We start from the raw sequence: 17,221 nt of genomic DNA, 5'->3' as shown, positions 1-17,221 counted from the left end.
AAGTTTTCCCATAATTAGATTCGGTTTTGCATTTTTGCCAAAGAGAGCATATAAATCGTGCCCCATCCTTCCCAGGGCACCATATCAGGAGGCACAAGATATCAGCTCATCCATCATTGTGATGTTTAGGTCACTCATTGGTAAGGGGACCTTCCTGACCTCAACACTGTAAACTCACTACTTCTCACTTTGTAAATAAATAGGAATCTTATGGGGTGGGTATCTTACGGAGAGAGATTTTGAGACTATGTAGAAGTCCTATTTCTCATCAACCTCTCACTCGCTAGCATTAGCATGTATTCATATACCTCTTCAAACAACTTTTACTGTAGTTTTGACCAGTGATTTTCCCATTCCATAATTATTAATTCCTACCTGTATTCATAAGGAAGAGCTTTCCCTGTTCTCTTATTATGTATTCATTCACTGAATAAATATTTATAAATAAATATAGATAAATATTTATTCGGTGAATAAATAAATATCAAAGTCTGGATTCTTTCATTTTTTTATTACTGTCATTTATTTTTATGCCCAATTTGTCTCTGATTTGACCAATAAGAGCTCATTCATGCTGGCTCCTGTCCTTTTGACCCGTCTTGTAATTCTCCGAGTGTTCTTATTTATTGACACAACCAGATGTTCCAGGGTCATCTTGTGCTTTCTGTAACTCAAGACACTCTAATCAGCCAGGTCTTCAAGGAGTCCTAGTTCCCTTCAGTGAAAATTGGTATTTAGAAAGCAAGGTCTGGCTTCATTGTGAAAACAATTACTAAAAAGACCAAAAACTGACTTTCTACTTGATGAAACTTTGGAAAACTTCATTAAAATGTTTTTGTTTGTTTGTTTGTTTGTTTTGTGGCACTGGGGATTAAGCCTTGGGCCTTGCACATTGTAGGCAAGTGCTCTACCACTGAGCTACACACCCAGTCTCCTTGTTTGCTTTGTTCAATTGAACAGTGTATGAAAATATTGGAAATATTGCGATTTTTCCACAACCTTATACCAAATCTGTTTTTATTTTATTTTTTTTTAATCAATAATCAATGTTTTTATGAACGTTTACCTTCTGTCTTTGTCCATTTTGTGCTGCTCTAACATAGTATCTGACACTGGGTGATTTATAAAGAACAGAGATTTCTTTCTTACAGTGCTAATGGCTGAGAAGTCCAAAATCAAGTGTTCTGTATCTGTTGAGGCCTTTGTGCTGCATTGTCCCAAAATCTCTCTCCATAAGAAGGTGGAAGGGAAATAGAGGGTGAGAGGAAATTCAACAGGGGCCAAACTCATCCTTTTAGTCCCACAATAACAAATTCACTCCAATAATGACATGAACCCATGCATAGCCTAGTCCCTTTTAAAGGGTTTCACCTCTTAACATTGTTGCATTAAGGATTGTTTCCAACACATGGGTTTGGGGGAACATATTCAAATTGTAGTTCCTTTCTTCTACTCTTACATAGAAATAAACATTTCTTGCATAGAAATAAAATGTACGTATAGTTGCAAATATATATATCAGGCCACTTATGTCTTCCTTCTTTCACTGATATGAAATCCTAAATATTTCTCCACATTGCAGCAGGGCCTCAATCCTCTTCTCTTACAGGGCTTCCCACAGTTCCACTGAACTGCTGTGCCCTGTGCACCAAGACCTTCCTCCCCCAGTGTTTGGTAGAGGGGCTTGAGAGTTTAGCTGTTGAGATAGTCCTGAAAAATCAAGCACCTAGGTTTTTGTTTCAGTTGAATTTGTTCCTTCAGTTAACTTCCCAGAAGTCAAGATATATTTTTAAAAAGATGTGACAATGTTTATCCCCTTCACCATCTTTTCTGCCTCAAATCCTTCACATTTCTTTCTCTTTCATGGATGCCTGGAGCTCCAACAGTGAGTTGGAGCTTTCACTGGTCATGATCAAGTAATAAAACACAGATACCTGGTAGGTGCCAGACTCCACGCTGTGTGGTGTACAGATGCATGATACGTGCGCTCCTGCACCCACATTTTACTCCTTATAACAAATATACAAAGAGTTCTTATCCACTGAAGTTGAGAGGTCAAGGAGAATTCGCCCTGAGGTCTTTCTTGCTCCAGAGCTTTTGAAGCTGCCCCTCACTCCCACAGCGAGCCATGTGACGTGTTTGCATCCCCTATGTAGGATGCATCATCTCCCCTTCCTAAACATAAACCTGGTTCTGGGACCTGACCCTATTTTTTCGTAATTATAAAGGGCAAGGCTCAGCTGCTAAACAGACCTGAGAAGAAACAGGGGTGAAACAGTCATTAATTGAAGGATTGCCTGTGGCTCGCTAATTAATTTCAACCCAAGGGAGGCCTCTAGCAGAGAAGGCAGACTCCAGATATGAGTGACAAAAAAATTCCAAAATAATCGTTACCAAAATAAGACATGCTTACATCTCTCTCACACTGCCCAAAGGCAACACATTGTACTAGTTAATTAAGAACTTGGATTCCAAACTTAGCAATAAACCTTATAAGCTGTATGACCTTGGGCTCTAGGATCTCTTGACCTCTGTTTTTCCATCTATGTAATAGAGTAAAAATAGGATCTTACTTAAAAGAATTTTGTGGGAATTAGCTACATGATTCCATGGAAAGTGCCTAGGGCAAAGCCTGGCACATAGTAAATGCACAATAAATATTAACTCTTATTGTCCTTAGTCTTGATCAGTTTAATATTTATATCACCAATATGAGTAAAGAAATGGAAGGAGTGGCCAAGACTACAGGTTATCTTCAAATATCCTCTCAGTTTTTGATGGTAGAAGTCACCTGATTTTTAAATGGATACATGGCCACACTGAACAAATACTACATTTCCCTTGTAGCTAAGTTGTAACCATGCAACTCAGTTCTGATCAGTGGTATATAAGAGGAGATGACATGTGACTAACAGGAAGTGTCTTTAAAGCCCTTTCCTGGATTTCCTCCTCCCTGCTGGCTGGGTTTCAGACCGGAGGGCTTGAGGTCCAGCAGCCATCCTGGATAAGGAAGTGACCTTGAAAACAGAAAACCCACATGATAGAGCAGCAAGATAGAAGGACACTGTGATACACTATATCAACTCTGGGCTGACCACCTTCAGACTACTTGAATAAACTTCTGTCTTATGGTAGCAGCTGTTATTTAGGATATATCCTGAATGGGTGAATAAAATCCTAACCAATACCAAAAGAATAACTTGCTTTTAAGGTGACTTAATGCTGACTATATAATTCATTGAATAACCGAGCTCAGGAGCAATAGACTAAATTTGATAGCAGTTAGGCAGTGGTAATGTAAGGCACTTCCCAGCATCCATAAAAGCAGCCTCTCAATGGCCAAATGAGATGAATGTGGCTTGGGGATCTTTTGAACAGAACAAGTCTTATTAAGGAGATGGCGGAATTTCTGTCATAGGGTAGGAGACAGTAATATGTGTCCCACTTCCTCTTACCCTTTCCCCAGAAGCATCTGACTTCAAGGCATACTTCATACAAATTGACAGTGGGCTGTTTCAGTTCAGGTGATTTTTAGCTCTGTTCCTAGCAGGGCATTCAGCAGGAGGAAGGAGATGACTCTGCCTTACTTTTTGTAGGTCAGTGAGCACCTAGAACATAAGAAGTGGGAGTGTTGTCAGAGAAAGCCTGGAAAAAACATCTATTTGGAAAAGAGACATCTTGGGATAGGCAAGAAATGATCCCTGATTTAAGTACCAAAAGGATGTCAGGGAAAGAGTTTCTATAATCACGTCCTGCGCCTGTAAAGGGCTCTAATGTTGCTAAGACAGATTTCTATTTCACTAGTCAACGAACATGGGTTAATCATCTGTAACTATCAGACTGTGGCTGCTAACTGCCCTACCCAATATTGCTTCTGCCCTTCTTCCTCCTGAACATAATTCAGATATCATTCTGATTAGTAAAGTGCCCAACTGAAATACCTTCCCACAGTACCCTGAGGCTTGAGGTGGCCATGTGACATAGTGCTGGCCAATGAGATGTAAGCTGAAGTACAATGGGGGTCTCCTAACTAGAATGCAGATGTCATATTGCAGGAGCACCAATAATCTTACCAACAAGAACAAGAGCCAGACACCGAAGATGGCACAACTAGAAGACAGAAGGAGCGGGACAACTTTGCTCTCTGGACTTGAGCTTGCTGCCTTCTGGACTTGTTATGTGGGAGAGTAAATCCCTTCCTTGTTTAACCACCGTAGCAAGATTTCACTTAAAGGCAGATGACCCTCAGTTCTAACCCAGACATTAGGCTTAAGTCCTCGGGGTCGATAGTGTTTCTGATGGAGGCTTTCCCTGCTTATTAGACAGAACGTGAAGAAAACTTCCTCAAAACTGGAAGAGTTGCAAGATGGACTTAGTTCCAGGGGAGTGAGTGACCTCTGACCACAGAGGAAGGAGTACAGGGACTGGCAGGCACTGTCGCAGCTGGGATGGTGTGAAGCAGGACTGAGCAGAGTGACAGGCTTTGTTCAGTGATCTTTTCTTTAAAGTCTTTTCTAATGCAAAAAAAAAAATTATAATGATCAGAAAGTTAAAAAAAAAAAAAGACAAAGTAGGTGGACACAGGGGATACCAAATTTGGTTCACTGGCCATAGAGTGGTGTTGGTGGTATTTGCATTGAGATGCATGATTTTGTTACAATTTCTAAAAATGCATTTTCCCTCAACCAACCCTCCCCCCATAACTAAATTGTGGCAATTTTAAGTTCCTAATGGAATTTTTGTTTGTATTTCATCTGTAGTCATGTAATTTATCCTACTTTTTTTACTACTAGGATTTTTTTTTATCTTAGATTCATAAAAGTAACATGGCAGTAAAACATAGCAGTGTTTTGATTCTCAGATACTAATAGATTTATTATTGTTTTGTGTGTTTACAGCCATAATAATAAGGCACATTTTCCCAACTGTGTTATTAAAATGCTAGTATCCTATAAACTAAATACTAGGGATTGATTTATTGGCAAAAATTCTGTAAATATATGAATACTTTTTTAATTTTTTTTAATTTTTTTTTTTTAAAGATAGAGTGAGAGAGGGAGGGAGGGAGAGAGAGAGAGAGAATTTTTAATATTTATTTTTTAGTTCTCGGCGGACACAACATCTTTGTTTGTATGTGGTGCTGAGGATCGAACCCGGGCCGCACGCATGCCAGGCGAGCGCGCTACCGCTTGAGCCACATCCCCAGCCCCATATATGAATACTTTTAATGGGAAAATGAGATTATTTTCCTCTCATGCTGGAAACCATATTCTTTGATGGGGTAGATATAAGAAAGTTTGAACTTTACTGGATTCCATGACGGATCCCTGATGGTAATCTCAAACTTGAGACAGCAAGGATGAGCTGTGTGACCTTGTGGAAGTGTCCAATGGTGACTGGTAAGATGTAAAGGCTCAACAGATGTCTGTTGAATGAATGAACAATGATTCTCTTTGCAGCCTGGTTATCTCTGTGTCAAGGCTATTAGATGACAATAAATACTGTGCATAGGGAACCAATTAGGGTTTCTGAAAGTGCTTCACAATAGAGGATTCAGGGAGGGTGAAGGGTGATACTTAAAATGGAAATTACACAGAGCCTCACTCCATGCTTATTAAAATCAGAATCTTTTCAGTTAGGGCGCAGGCTCTGCATTTTCACATACACCTCCATCCCAGAGGCTTCTCCTGTATAATAAACCTTGAGCACTCTGGACATGCATGCTAGTTATTGCCAGGGAAGCTTTTGCAAACTGACTGGAAGAAGACTACCACTGGAGAAGGATTTTTCTTTGATCCTTGAGTTGGCAGTCGTAGCAAATGTGCTTGTCTCCGGCGACACCTGCTGGTTGAGAGCAATAATTAGCAAACAGTCCTTGAAACTACCCAAGTATTTTCTCTTTTGGGACCTTCAATACTCGGGATAGGATGAAGCATTTTAGTGTTTGAATTCTAACAGTGATAATCAATATATCCAAAGATCCTGATATCTGGGGGAAGGTAGGTTTAGGTTTGTATCTCCTTTTTATAGCTTTCAAGTAGAATCAATGTCTAGTAGAAGAATATTGCCCTTCAATCACCTTACATGTTTTTAGAACAAATGTTTCTGTGTCATGCTTATTTGAAAAACTACCAACTTTTGGAATTCCACTGAAAGTATATTCTGAAATTTTCAACTAGGGAATTTATTCCTTGTATTTATGTTAGGGAGATATTTTAAGAAGTCAATTCTTATCTCTCGTTGAAGATTCCAAACAAGATAAAGAAAAAAATTTCCATGGTATGGTAGCCATGGAAGTGTGTTTGGTGGGTCACACACGACATTGGGGAAGGTGGTGACACTTCATCCTGTTTGGAGAGAGTGGGGTCAAGGAACAAGATGGGGCAACAGATGTTACCAGGTAAGAAGTTCCCAGAAGAAAGACACTCTGTATTAAGGAGAGGTGTGAAATAGCATTTGTGGTACATCCAGTTGGAAAGGGATCACCTCCCAATCATTTGCTCTTATGAAGTATAGGGCTGACAGGTGAGGCTAGGGAGTCAGGCCAAGCCTCACCCGCCTACCAGGAAGATTCTATTTTATCCTATGGGTGGTGAGTAACCTCAGAAGAGTTTAAATTTAAGATTTGCTTTTTACTGAATTGTTGATCCCATTGGAAATATCAATGCCCAAAGTATACCCCCCCCTCATTTATCTGACAGTGATCAAATCCAAGTGGGTTAGAATTCCTGACTAATACTGGGTCTGTTAGTTAAATATTTTATGCAGATTCAACACAAAAATCACTAGTCCATTTGTCAAGCCCCTTAGCATTCTGGAAATTAGATTTGAACTGTGTGCTGGAACAGGGGGTTCTTTTATGTAGATATTTGACAGAGATGGATGTCTGTGCCTTTTATCTTAGAGGTTCTGCCTCCTCTCCTCGTCTTAGCACTGCTACACAAAGCATTCCCATCACACAGACCCTAGGAAAACTGATGTCCTTATTGGATCCAAGAATTTATTCAGAAACTGAGGTACAAAATAGACAAACTCGTAATTTTCTGCATAATTTTGCACCCTTTAAAAATAAGTGATAATGCTGGGTACAGTGGTGCATGCCTGTGATCCCAGCGGCTCAGGAGGCTGAGACAGGAGGACCGTGAGTTCAAAACCAGCCTCAGCAAAAGCGAGGCCCTAAGCAACTTAGTGAGACCCTGTCTCTAAATAAAATACAAAATATGGCTAGGGATATGGCTCAGTGGTCGAATGCCCCTGAGTTCAATCCCTATTGTTTTCCACAGCAGAGTGAACTGCTCACTTTGTGATCATACACACTCTCAAGACCTGCCCTCATACAGGATAGCTAAGTGGTCCCTTTGTCTCTCTCTCCTGCTTAGTCTTCAGCCATACCATGCATATCCTGGTCTAGTAGGAAAAGCATGGGATTCGGAATCTGATGGACATGAATTTGGATCTTGCCTGCCCCATTATGTTGACAAGTCACTTCTCTCTTTCTTTACCTGGCAAAAGGAACTAATGATACCTTCTCTTGAGGATTGAATGAGAAAAATGTGTGTGAAATCCTGACACCAGTGCCCAACATGCATAGTCCTCAAAAAAGGTTAGTTCCTTTCTCTTCTTTTTCTGTTCTTCCCTTGATGCCAGTGAGTCATCAAAAGACCCAGAAACACACAGGCTCAGACTGCAACAGTGATAAGTGGTCACTAGTTCATGCTGTTCTGTGCTGTCCTGTGGAGCTTACTCCTAGAACAGGTTAATTAAATAAAAGCACTCTTCTTACTTACAGAATTTCTCTCCCAACCCCTCTGTAAAGATTTTGAGCTCTTTCAGGTATGGAACCTGACAGTCATTAACCAATCTGTCCCCCACCCCACCCCACACAAGAGGACTGTCAATATTTGCTCACCAGATGTGAGCCTCAACGCTGATGTGATCCCCAAAGCCAGGATTTCCTGGCCTATGGGCTGGGCTGTCCTATCTGCGCAGATAAGCAGCTTCTGCCTGACTGGCCCAGCCCCAAATCAGGAGAGGGCCTCAGCCACTCCTGCCAAGGTCTGACTTTCTTATTGGCAGATATTGCCTAACAGAATGTGGCTTCTTGCTCATTAGCTAAGTCAGCAGCCTAAAGGACATTACTCTCAAAGGTTTGGTCCAAAGTTAATCTTTGACTTAGAGGGATAACACTTGGAGGAACAGTCCGCTTTGCACATGGTCTATTTATCTACTCTTTTTTTTTTTTAATTTTTTAAATACTTATTTATTAGTTTTCGGCAGACACAACATCTTTGTTTGTATGTGGTGCTGAGGATCGAACCCAGGCCGCACGCATGCCAGGCGAGCGCGCTATGGCTTGAGCCACATCCCAGCCCCCTATTTATCTACTCTTAATAGCCTGGAAATGCCAAAATGTTGGCAAACTGTGACTGAAAAAAAAAAAACTTTGGCAGTAAACATGACAATGAGAATAGAGCCAAGCAACAAAAGACTAAACACAAAAGAAAAAGATTTACAAGCTGAAGAACCCTAGTGTTAGCACAGACATGGTAGGAAGCTAGGCAAAGCTTTAGTATTTCTGAATAGCAGTACCCAAATAGAAGTACCTGCCCACGGGCGGCTGCAAGACAAAGCTGGTGCCTGATATGGGGGGGGGGGGGAATGATCATCCTGAAATATTTCCCTGCTTTGTTTGTACTTAGAGAATTTAAAAGTATGTCCAAAGTAATTTTTATTTTAGTGTTTCAATAAGCTTCCCAGGGTGGGAAAGGGATTGTGCCTTCATTGTAATTTTTACAAAGAGAATATCTTGCAGGAAATACACATCAGGAGAAAAAGCCTTGGGGTAGATCACATGTCTCAGTCTGGGATTTAGAAGGATTGAACATCTTGCACTCTGGGAAGCTTCTCGTTTGCTTTGGAACACATGACTTACAGGTACAGCCAAGCATTAATTCTTAATAGAAATTAACTTAGCCATTCCTGCTTTTTCCCAGTTGGGAAGTCCTCCTAGGAGGCAGCACTTCCAGGCTGCCTGCTCTGATGGGGAGAGAGCAGAGCTGCTCTTTGGACTGTCTACACAGAGCTCCTTGCTCTATCTCTGAGCAGCTGGCGTCCATACAGTTCCTCAGCCCTTCATATACTGGCCAGAGTCTCTTTCGTTGGCCATCATTCAGAACAAATGCATGGTCTGCAGAGCCCTGCCCATTCCAGAATCCCCTGATCTGGACAGAATGTACTCTGTTGTCATGCAGCACCCCAAGATTTTGGCAGGAAGAGATAAAATAGGACCAAATGTCCTGTTTTCCTTCTTAATGGATTCCTAGGAAAAAGGAAGAAGGTTAGAACACTGGATTAAATAAATGTCAGGGTCACCTGTGACTACTATTTTTTTTTTTTACAAAATGTTGGTCTCTTATTGGGCATGGAAAGTTGAAATTACAACATTCTTTCATTTGTCCCAGAGACATACATGCATGGTGGGGTATGAGGAAAGTTACAAAGACTCTTCTTTTTCTGGGAAACAAGCATCTTTTTTTAGATGTCTTTTTTTTTTTTTTTTTACTTCCAAACTATGGAAGTCTACAAAGTGCCAGAAAATTGAGTTCATTACAAGTCAACGCCATGCTTATCTAAAAATAATGGTCTAGATAGGTCGGCTGTTGTGTTGCTTCAATAGCCAACTGAGCAAGGCTCTGCAAGAGCCCATTCAGAAAGAAGCAGATCTACAGTATAATTTTGTGAAAAAACTAATAAATATCTAGATTTCAAAGGTTTAACCACTTCATATCTAGGTTAAGTATCTTTTATCTAAAATGCTAAGAACAAGTGTTTCAGATTTCAGATTCTCAAAATTTTGGAATATTCACATATACTTAATGAGATATCTCAGGAATGGAACCCAAGTCTAAATATAAAATTCATTTATGAATTATACACATAGCCTTCAACTTGTTTGGTTTTGTGGGAAGGAGTATTGAAGGGTTGAACCCTGGGGTAGTCTACTACTAAGCTATATCTCCAGCCCTTCACATTTTTTTATTTTGAGACAAAATCTCACTAACTCGCTGAGGCTGGCCTCAAACTTGTGATCCTCCTATCTCAGCATCCTGAGTTGCTGAGATTACAGGGACACCACACCACACCCAGCCTGAAAATAAGTTTATATAGTGTTTTTAGTGTCCCTGAGTTATGACTGTGGCCCATCACATGAAGTCAGATGTGAAGTTTTCCACTTATGGCATGATGTCAGTCCTCATCATTTTGGATTTCAGATTTTCAGATTAGGGATGCTCAACATGTAGTTTTTAAAAGGTAGATGTTAAGCCTTTTAAGAAGTGTTTCACTTTAAAATTACTGGTTTTTTTTTTTCATTACAAATATAACCTGGAAATGGTTCCTCTAGTTTTCAAATATGCAATATGATAAAATGCATTACTATGTTATGAATTGGATTACTAGAATAGCATACATTGCTTCGGGAACAGCTATCATGTCCAAAATATGCAAAATGGTACTATGGTAAGGGCTTTATGTGAATTATCTCTTTACTTTCTTATAAGAATCACAAGACATAAAGTTGTTCCCATTTTAAAAACGGGAGCACAACTCAGAGACCCAAGAAATTACTTAAGTAAGCATTCCAGCCCCAGTCATTAACTGTCAGTAGCCATTCTTGATCACAGGAGCTTGCATGATAGATATGTTTAGAGTAGCAGCAACACTCATAATCAAGTCTTGCATTAGGTTCACAATATTCCAGGAATCTTCTTTCGATTCTTTGAACACATGGACGCACGATCATTATTTTCCAGCATTGCAGAGGTTTAAGTCTTCCCATGACTTTGGACTCCTGAGAGCAGTAAACATGGTGCTTACTGTTCATGCTCACATCTTCCACTAAGCACCAGTGAGAGCAGAGCAATATTGTAGTTAGGTTGGACTCTCCCGAGTTACAAAGGTAAAGAAGTCTGCTCACTCCTTCTTTTCCTCAAGGTTGGAGTTAACAGCTGGCAAATTAGGTACTCAAGTCAAGAAGTATAAAAGTTACTCTCAAATAAAGAGTTAGGAGCTTGTGTTACTGTGCCAAAAAGGACCCTCACGCTGAAGGACTCCTGCCTTGACCTTGGGTCTCCTGCTCCATCCTTCTCTATCAGGAGCCATGAGACAGATCCCTGAATAGAGTAGTCCTGCCTCACGGACTGGCAGGTTGACTTGGCCATTGGTTAAGGGACAAAATTTGCATAATGTTCTAAAGACTTACTATAAAATGGTACTCTCTAAATCAAAATGGTTTGGGGCAAAGCCTAATCTCAGTGTCCTATTTGTAGTATGCCCAAAAGTAAACATTTTATTTCTTTTAAACTCTTAGAGTGACATCACCAACCTGAATGAAGAAAAAAATTCAATTTTTAAAAAATTTTGGCCTGATATTCAATGCCAAACCAGTTTATGGGTCAGATATCCAAGTTACCCAAATTCAAAACTTCAGTCTGATGCAGCCCTTTCTTTTCCCCAGTCGTCTCCCAGCCCCAATAAGGAGCAAAGGTAGATTTATGTCAAGCCTTGTATAAGATATGGTAGGTACTTAACAAAAGTTTGATTTTGAATGGTCAAAGAAAACATGGGATAGAAGGGAAGTGGGAGCGATGGAGAGTTTGAACTCAAATATTCAAATCTATCCCAATATTAGCATTAGCTTAATGTTAACAGCTCCTTTAAAAGTCATTTGGTGGGCTGGGGTTGTTGCTCAATGGTAGGAGTGCTTGCCTGGCATGTAGGTGGCACTGGGTTTGATTCTTAGCACTGCATATAAATAAAGAAAATAAAGGCCGTTTGACAACTGGAAAATATAAATACTTTTTTTTTTTTTAAAGTCATTTGGCACTCCTGTTCTTTACCCAGAAACTGTTTAGAAATTAGTGATGTGATTTTGCTACAAATCAGAGTATTTTTCCTAGTTAAACAACCCAAGTGTCCAAGAATAGGAAACTGGATGAATAAGTTGTGTTCCATCTACACCAGCTTTTTCCATCTCAGCAGATAGTACCACTGTTGAACAAACTGCTCAAACTGGAAACCTAGATTTATTCTTAAATTTATCCCTGTCTTTTTCAACATGTCATTCCAAGTCTTATCATTCTCCAAAGTATACAGGAAGATACAGATGTATTAAAGTGGACATTAAATGCCACCAAGCCTAAAAGACCACATATAAAGAAGGTATTACTAATTGTAAGGGTTCGCTTACTGGGGATACAGAAGGAAACACGTTGTCCAAGTAGCCAGGTAAGTGAGAGTTGACTCCACCAAATTCATGGTAGGTTAAATTGAACTGAGAGCCATAGAGAAACATGGACCAGGAGGAAAAAGAAAACAATGATATCGGTTCACATATATTCAACATATGTGCAATACTGCATGGATGACTTAAGATTATTTTTCACATTTAATGTTAATGAGCTGCAATCAGTGCCCACCTCTAGATCCTGAACAGTAGGATCCCTGCTCTTGTCCTCTTCTTTCCAATCTCCTTCCATGGGCAAGAAGAGATATCTTGAGAATGGGACCCAAGTCTAAATATAAAATTTGTTTATGAATTATACACATAGCTAATTATACACATGGGGCTAGGGAATGTGCCCACATTCCAAGATCACATTCAAGAAGCCCGGGATCCTAGAATTTCCCTCTCCCCCAGACAAGGCATGATTGGGTCTCTTAGGAACTTCCTCCTGAGCGGATTCTAGCTGTGGCTATGGTAGGTGATGTGGATAAAGCATGGATCTGAGGGCTCAGGTGTCCACAAGTGAGACCCCTCACCGTGTGGGCTAGAGCAAGGGGTGAGGAGAGAATAGGAGTGGGTTCTTCTATTTTTCCTCTTATCTCAGAGCCCATAAATATTAGCAGCAATCTTGATGCAGTGTCCACTGCTAACTATTAGGACTAACCAACTTCCCCCACTCCAATGTAAGATACCACTCCTTTATATCTTGAGTTATCCATTATGTCTACCCTGATTCATTCCCCCATCATCTCATTTGGATTATTGCAGTATTCACCTAACTAGTCTCCCCACCACCACCACTCTTGCCTCTCACTCCATTCTCCAACACATAATAGGTGAGTGAGCTTTTTAAACCATCATTCATTATGTTACTCCCACAGATTAAAATATAATACACCTTATGAGAGCACAGAAGGCCTTCAGCTTCACCTCTCCCAGCCTCACCATGGTAGCCACAGTAACCATCTTTTAGTTTCAATACTAAGAATTTTTCTACCTGAGGTCTTTCAAATATGCTGCATCCTCTGTCTAGAATGTTCTTCCAGTTCTTCATTCTTGAAGTCCAGATTTCCTCTTTTCCCTCAGACCTTCTACAACCAACTTGTATATCCCTGTTATTTTCTCTCATAGTATCCTGTTTTCTTCATGGTGTTTAATCGAAATTTATGCTTATGTATTTTTCCCTGTTTATTTATATAATGCCTATTTCCCCCATCATATTGTAAACACCATGTTCAACAATGAATAAATCAGAGCTTAGTACTGTGCACTGCATCATTTTGTGTGTGTATTAACTAATCTAGATAACAAGTACTGGAGCTGGGGATGTAGCTCAGTGGTAGAGTGATCACCTAACACTCAAGGCCCTGGGTTCAACCCCCAGTAGTGAAAGAAAATATTCAATCTATATAATTAAATATGATTTAGTCAATAAATAATGCTTTCAATTATCATAACTGACAAAAAGTTATATGTGATATAATTTCAAGTGAAAAGGCATGTTCTAGTAATATAATCCAACTTTTGTTTTAAAATGTCAATATAAACTAGGTATGGTGGTGCACACCTATAATCCCAGATACTTGGGAGACTGAGGCAAGAGGATCACAAGTTCAAGACCAGCCTGGGCAACTTAGTGAGAACCTGTTTCAAAATAAAATAAAAAGGGCAGAGGGTGTAGCTCTGTGGTGGAGCACTTGCCTAGCATGTAGAAGGCCCTTGGTTCAATCCCCAGTACAAAACAAAGTCAACGTATACTCTCTATGTTGTAAAATATCTTCAGGGTGTTAAAGTAGTTATCTGGGTTGGGAAACTGTGACTGTAGTTTGTTTTCTTATTTTTGCTTATCTTTTAAAATACTAATAACACATTACTTTTGTAATCACACATTTTAATTTTAAAACTAAGTAGATTAATATCTACCTAAACAATAACTATCAAAATAGGCTCCTTTTTGTTGGAAGCAGTCTAGATGTCCAACATTAAGGGACTATTGAGTCAAGGTCTGGCACATCCATTCGATACAGTGTCGTACGGTCATTAAAAATCACTATGAAGAGTGCAATAGCATGAAAAATTCTAACAATATTATATTAACTTAAAAATAAAATGGGATGAAATAAAAATAATTTTCAAATGATGTTATTGCAATGATAGGATTATGGCAATTATCTTTGTTTGCCAACTTCCTGTAAAACCACTTTCTATAATGAAAGAAAATTACTTTAAAAATGAATATGGGGGCTGGGGATGTGGCTCAAGTGGTAGCATGCTCGCCTGGCATGAGTGCGGCCCGGGTTCAATCCTCAGCACCACATACAAAACAAACATGTTGTGTCCGCCGATAACTAAAAAATAAATATTAAAATTCTCTCTCTCTCTCCCCTCTCTCACTGTCAAAAAAAATGAATATGGGCTTGATCGATTTACATATGATCTTGCTGTATTAAATACTATTTTTCAACATGAATATTTGTATAATTTAGCCTTTCTATATATTTTGCTTCAAAATAAAATCTCCGTGGGATATGTAATGTGTCACTAATTCCACAAGGTGGCAATGTGAGAGTTACTAAACATCTTTGGACAGTTTGCTGGTGTTACCCAGTGCATTGCATTATTCCTAACAGTGTTTGGTTTTTGGTTTGATCTTTGGTATAAGTTGACACTGGCACTCACTTTAGGTTACAAGAATGTAACATATTTTATAGCTCTTGTTTTGACATTACTTAAAAATAATCCCCCTGACCACACATTTTCAGTTCCTCACTACTTCTTTGCTTCTTAAATCTTTTTCCACTTTAAAAACTAACAATAATCAAATAATACCAACTGCTGTTTCTTGAATGCCTTTTAACAGTGAGTCATCATGCAGAGTTTTTTGTATACATTACATCATGTACTCTTGCAGATCAGGTATTACTCTTTCCATTTTGTGGATGAGAAAAGAGGCTAGAGAAGATTGGTAATTTGTCAAAGTCATATTTATTATCTGCCACAGCCCAATTCAAACTCAATCTTCTTACACGAATTATTATATGGATAGATTAAAAAGTAAGTAAAGAAATGAATAAGTAAATAAAATGACTATACATAAATAAATGTACCGTGCATGTTTGAGTTTGTCAGGATGAACCCAATTAATGTGTATAACCATAAAGATCTAATATAAATAAATAAATGGATGGATGGATTTAGAAAATCACTTAGCTCATTATGGATAATAAAAATTACCAATCACAACACTGAAGTTAAAAATACAACCAAGGCAGATGTGGTGACAAACACCTATAATCCCAGTGGCTCATGAGGCTGAGGCAGGAGAAATGCAAACTCAAAGCCAGCCTCAGCAATTGAGCAAAACCCTTAGCAATTTAGCAAGACCCTGTCTCGAAAGAAAGAAAGAATGAGAGAGACAGAGAGAGAAAGAAAGAAACTATAGCCCAAAATATACATGTAAAAAAATAGTCATATTCTTTTTTAATTTTTTTAGCTGTAGTTGGACACAGTACCTTTATTTCATTTATTTATTTTTATGTGATGCTAAGGATCGAACCCAATGCCTCGCACATGCTAGGCGAGCGCCCTACCAATGAGCCATAACCCCAGCCCCCCAAAATAGTCGTATTCTTATAATCGCCAAATAATAACTATTTTCATGCTCTGTCATAATTTCTTCATATGTGTATCTGCCTAGTATATCTTGCTTAATTCAGGTAATGCTAAACATAAAAAGTTAGAGGAAATAAAATATATTAACAATTTTCAATCTTCTGTTTCCTTAATAAATCTAATATGTGAGAGATTCCTCATGTTTTTATTAAGAGTTCTTTGAAAGCAGGACTCATAGATTTATAATATTTTTCATTAAAATGTTCTTTATTTTATTCAATCATTCTCCTATAATTGAATTTAGCAATTTTCTCAAAAAATTAAGGGGTTGTTGATATTGCTACAGTGATTATCCTTGTGTAGAAATCTTTGTTTATCTCAGCACCTCTTTTTGTTAAGTGTACGTTCCTGGAATCTCAATGACTTATTGGGTAAAAAGAAATTGACTTTTAGGGGCTGGGGCTGGGGCTCAGCGGTAGAGCACTTGCCTGGCATGTGTGAGGCACTGGGTTTGATTCTTAGCACCACATATAAATAAATAAAATAAAGGTCTATCAACAACTAAAAAATATTTAAAAAAAAAAAAGAAATTGACTTTTAGATGATACTTATTTTTGTTATAATTTTTTTTATTAGTTACACATGACAGTACAATGATCTTGACAATTCATACATTTGAATCAAATGGGGTATAATTTCACGTTTTTCTGATTGTACAGGTTGCAGAATCACATTGGTCATACAGTCACCTATATACATACAGCAATAATAATGTCTATTTTATTCTGCTGCCCTTCCTATTGTTATAATTTTTAACATGATTATTAATACAAGTTCATTTTTAAAAACATAATGAACCCTCCTTTTCCTACTCCAAAATCCTTCCTTAACCCTCAAATCAGTAAAATACTCACCTATATTTTCTCCTATTTTAAATTTTTTTCTTCTCTTTATTTATTTATTTTGGGGGTGCTGGGTCTTGGACCCGGCTTCATACACTAGGTGAGCCACTCTACCATTGAGCTGTATCTTCAGCTCAGCAAAGTTTCTCTTTTTTAAAAATAAGGTAAGAATTTATATTGTAATTTTAATAGTTTCGTTTCCCTTACTTTCACTTTCCTTATGTGTTATTAGCTGGAAATAATTCATCATATGATGAGGAGTGAGGCCTAGTTATTAAGTAATTTTATCCCTTCCTCTGTTGATTTGTGGAGATGTTTTATCATGTGGTATAGATTCTTAATATTCCAAGAAGCCTACCAATTAAGAGTTGGGGCTTTGTGATTGGCCACATCTGGGTTCAGATCCTGTTACTACTATTTTTTT

General features: G+C 38.6%; 1 protein-coding gene and 1 long non-coding RNA gene across 3 annotated transcripts in view; one reads left to right on the top strand and one right to left on the bottom strand.

Moving 5' to 3' along the window:
- The window catches only part of LOC125610675, a 76,483-nt gene that overhangs the window by 41,608 nt on the left and 17,654 nt on the right, over positions 1-17,221 (bottom strand). The window contains exons 2-4 of one of the 2 annotated variants that reach the window (XR_007340670.1): positions 12,477-12,572; positions 3,456-3,608; positions 1,032-3,017 (exon numbers count right to left, since the gene is read on the bottom strand). This is a non-coding gene — a long non-coding RNA (uncharacterized LOC125610675). Of the gene's footprint in view, positions 1-1,031; positions 3,018-3,455; positions 3,609-12,476; positions 12,573-17,221 lie in introns of those variants that run through there. The other variant, XR_007340669.1, reaches the window with a different exon arrangement.
- Positions 1-17,221, top strand: part of Slc44a1 (solute carrier family 44 member 1) — a 138,881-nt gene that overhangs the window by 112,073 nt on the left and 9,587 nt on the right. The gene's annotated exons all lie outside the window — the stretch shown is intronic.

This window comes from Marmota marmota, unplaced genomic scaffold (genome assembly GCF_001458135.2).
Source record: "Marmota marmota marmota unplaced genomic scaffold, marMar, whole genome shotgun sequence".
Classification (NCBI taxonomy): domain Eukaryota; kingdom Metazoa; phylum Chordata; class Mammalia; order Rodentia; family Sciuridae; genus Marmota; species Marmota marmota.
Note: the sequence above shows the minus strand (reverse complement) of the source record. Positions and strands in the feature narration are given on the sequence as shown.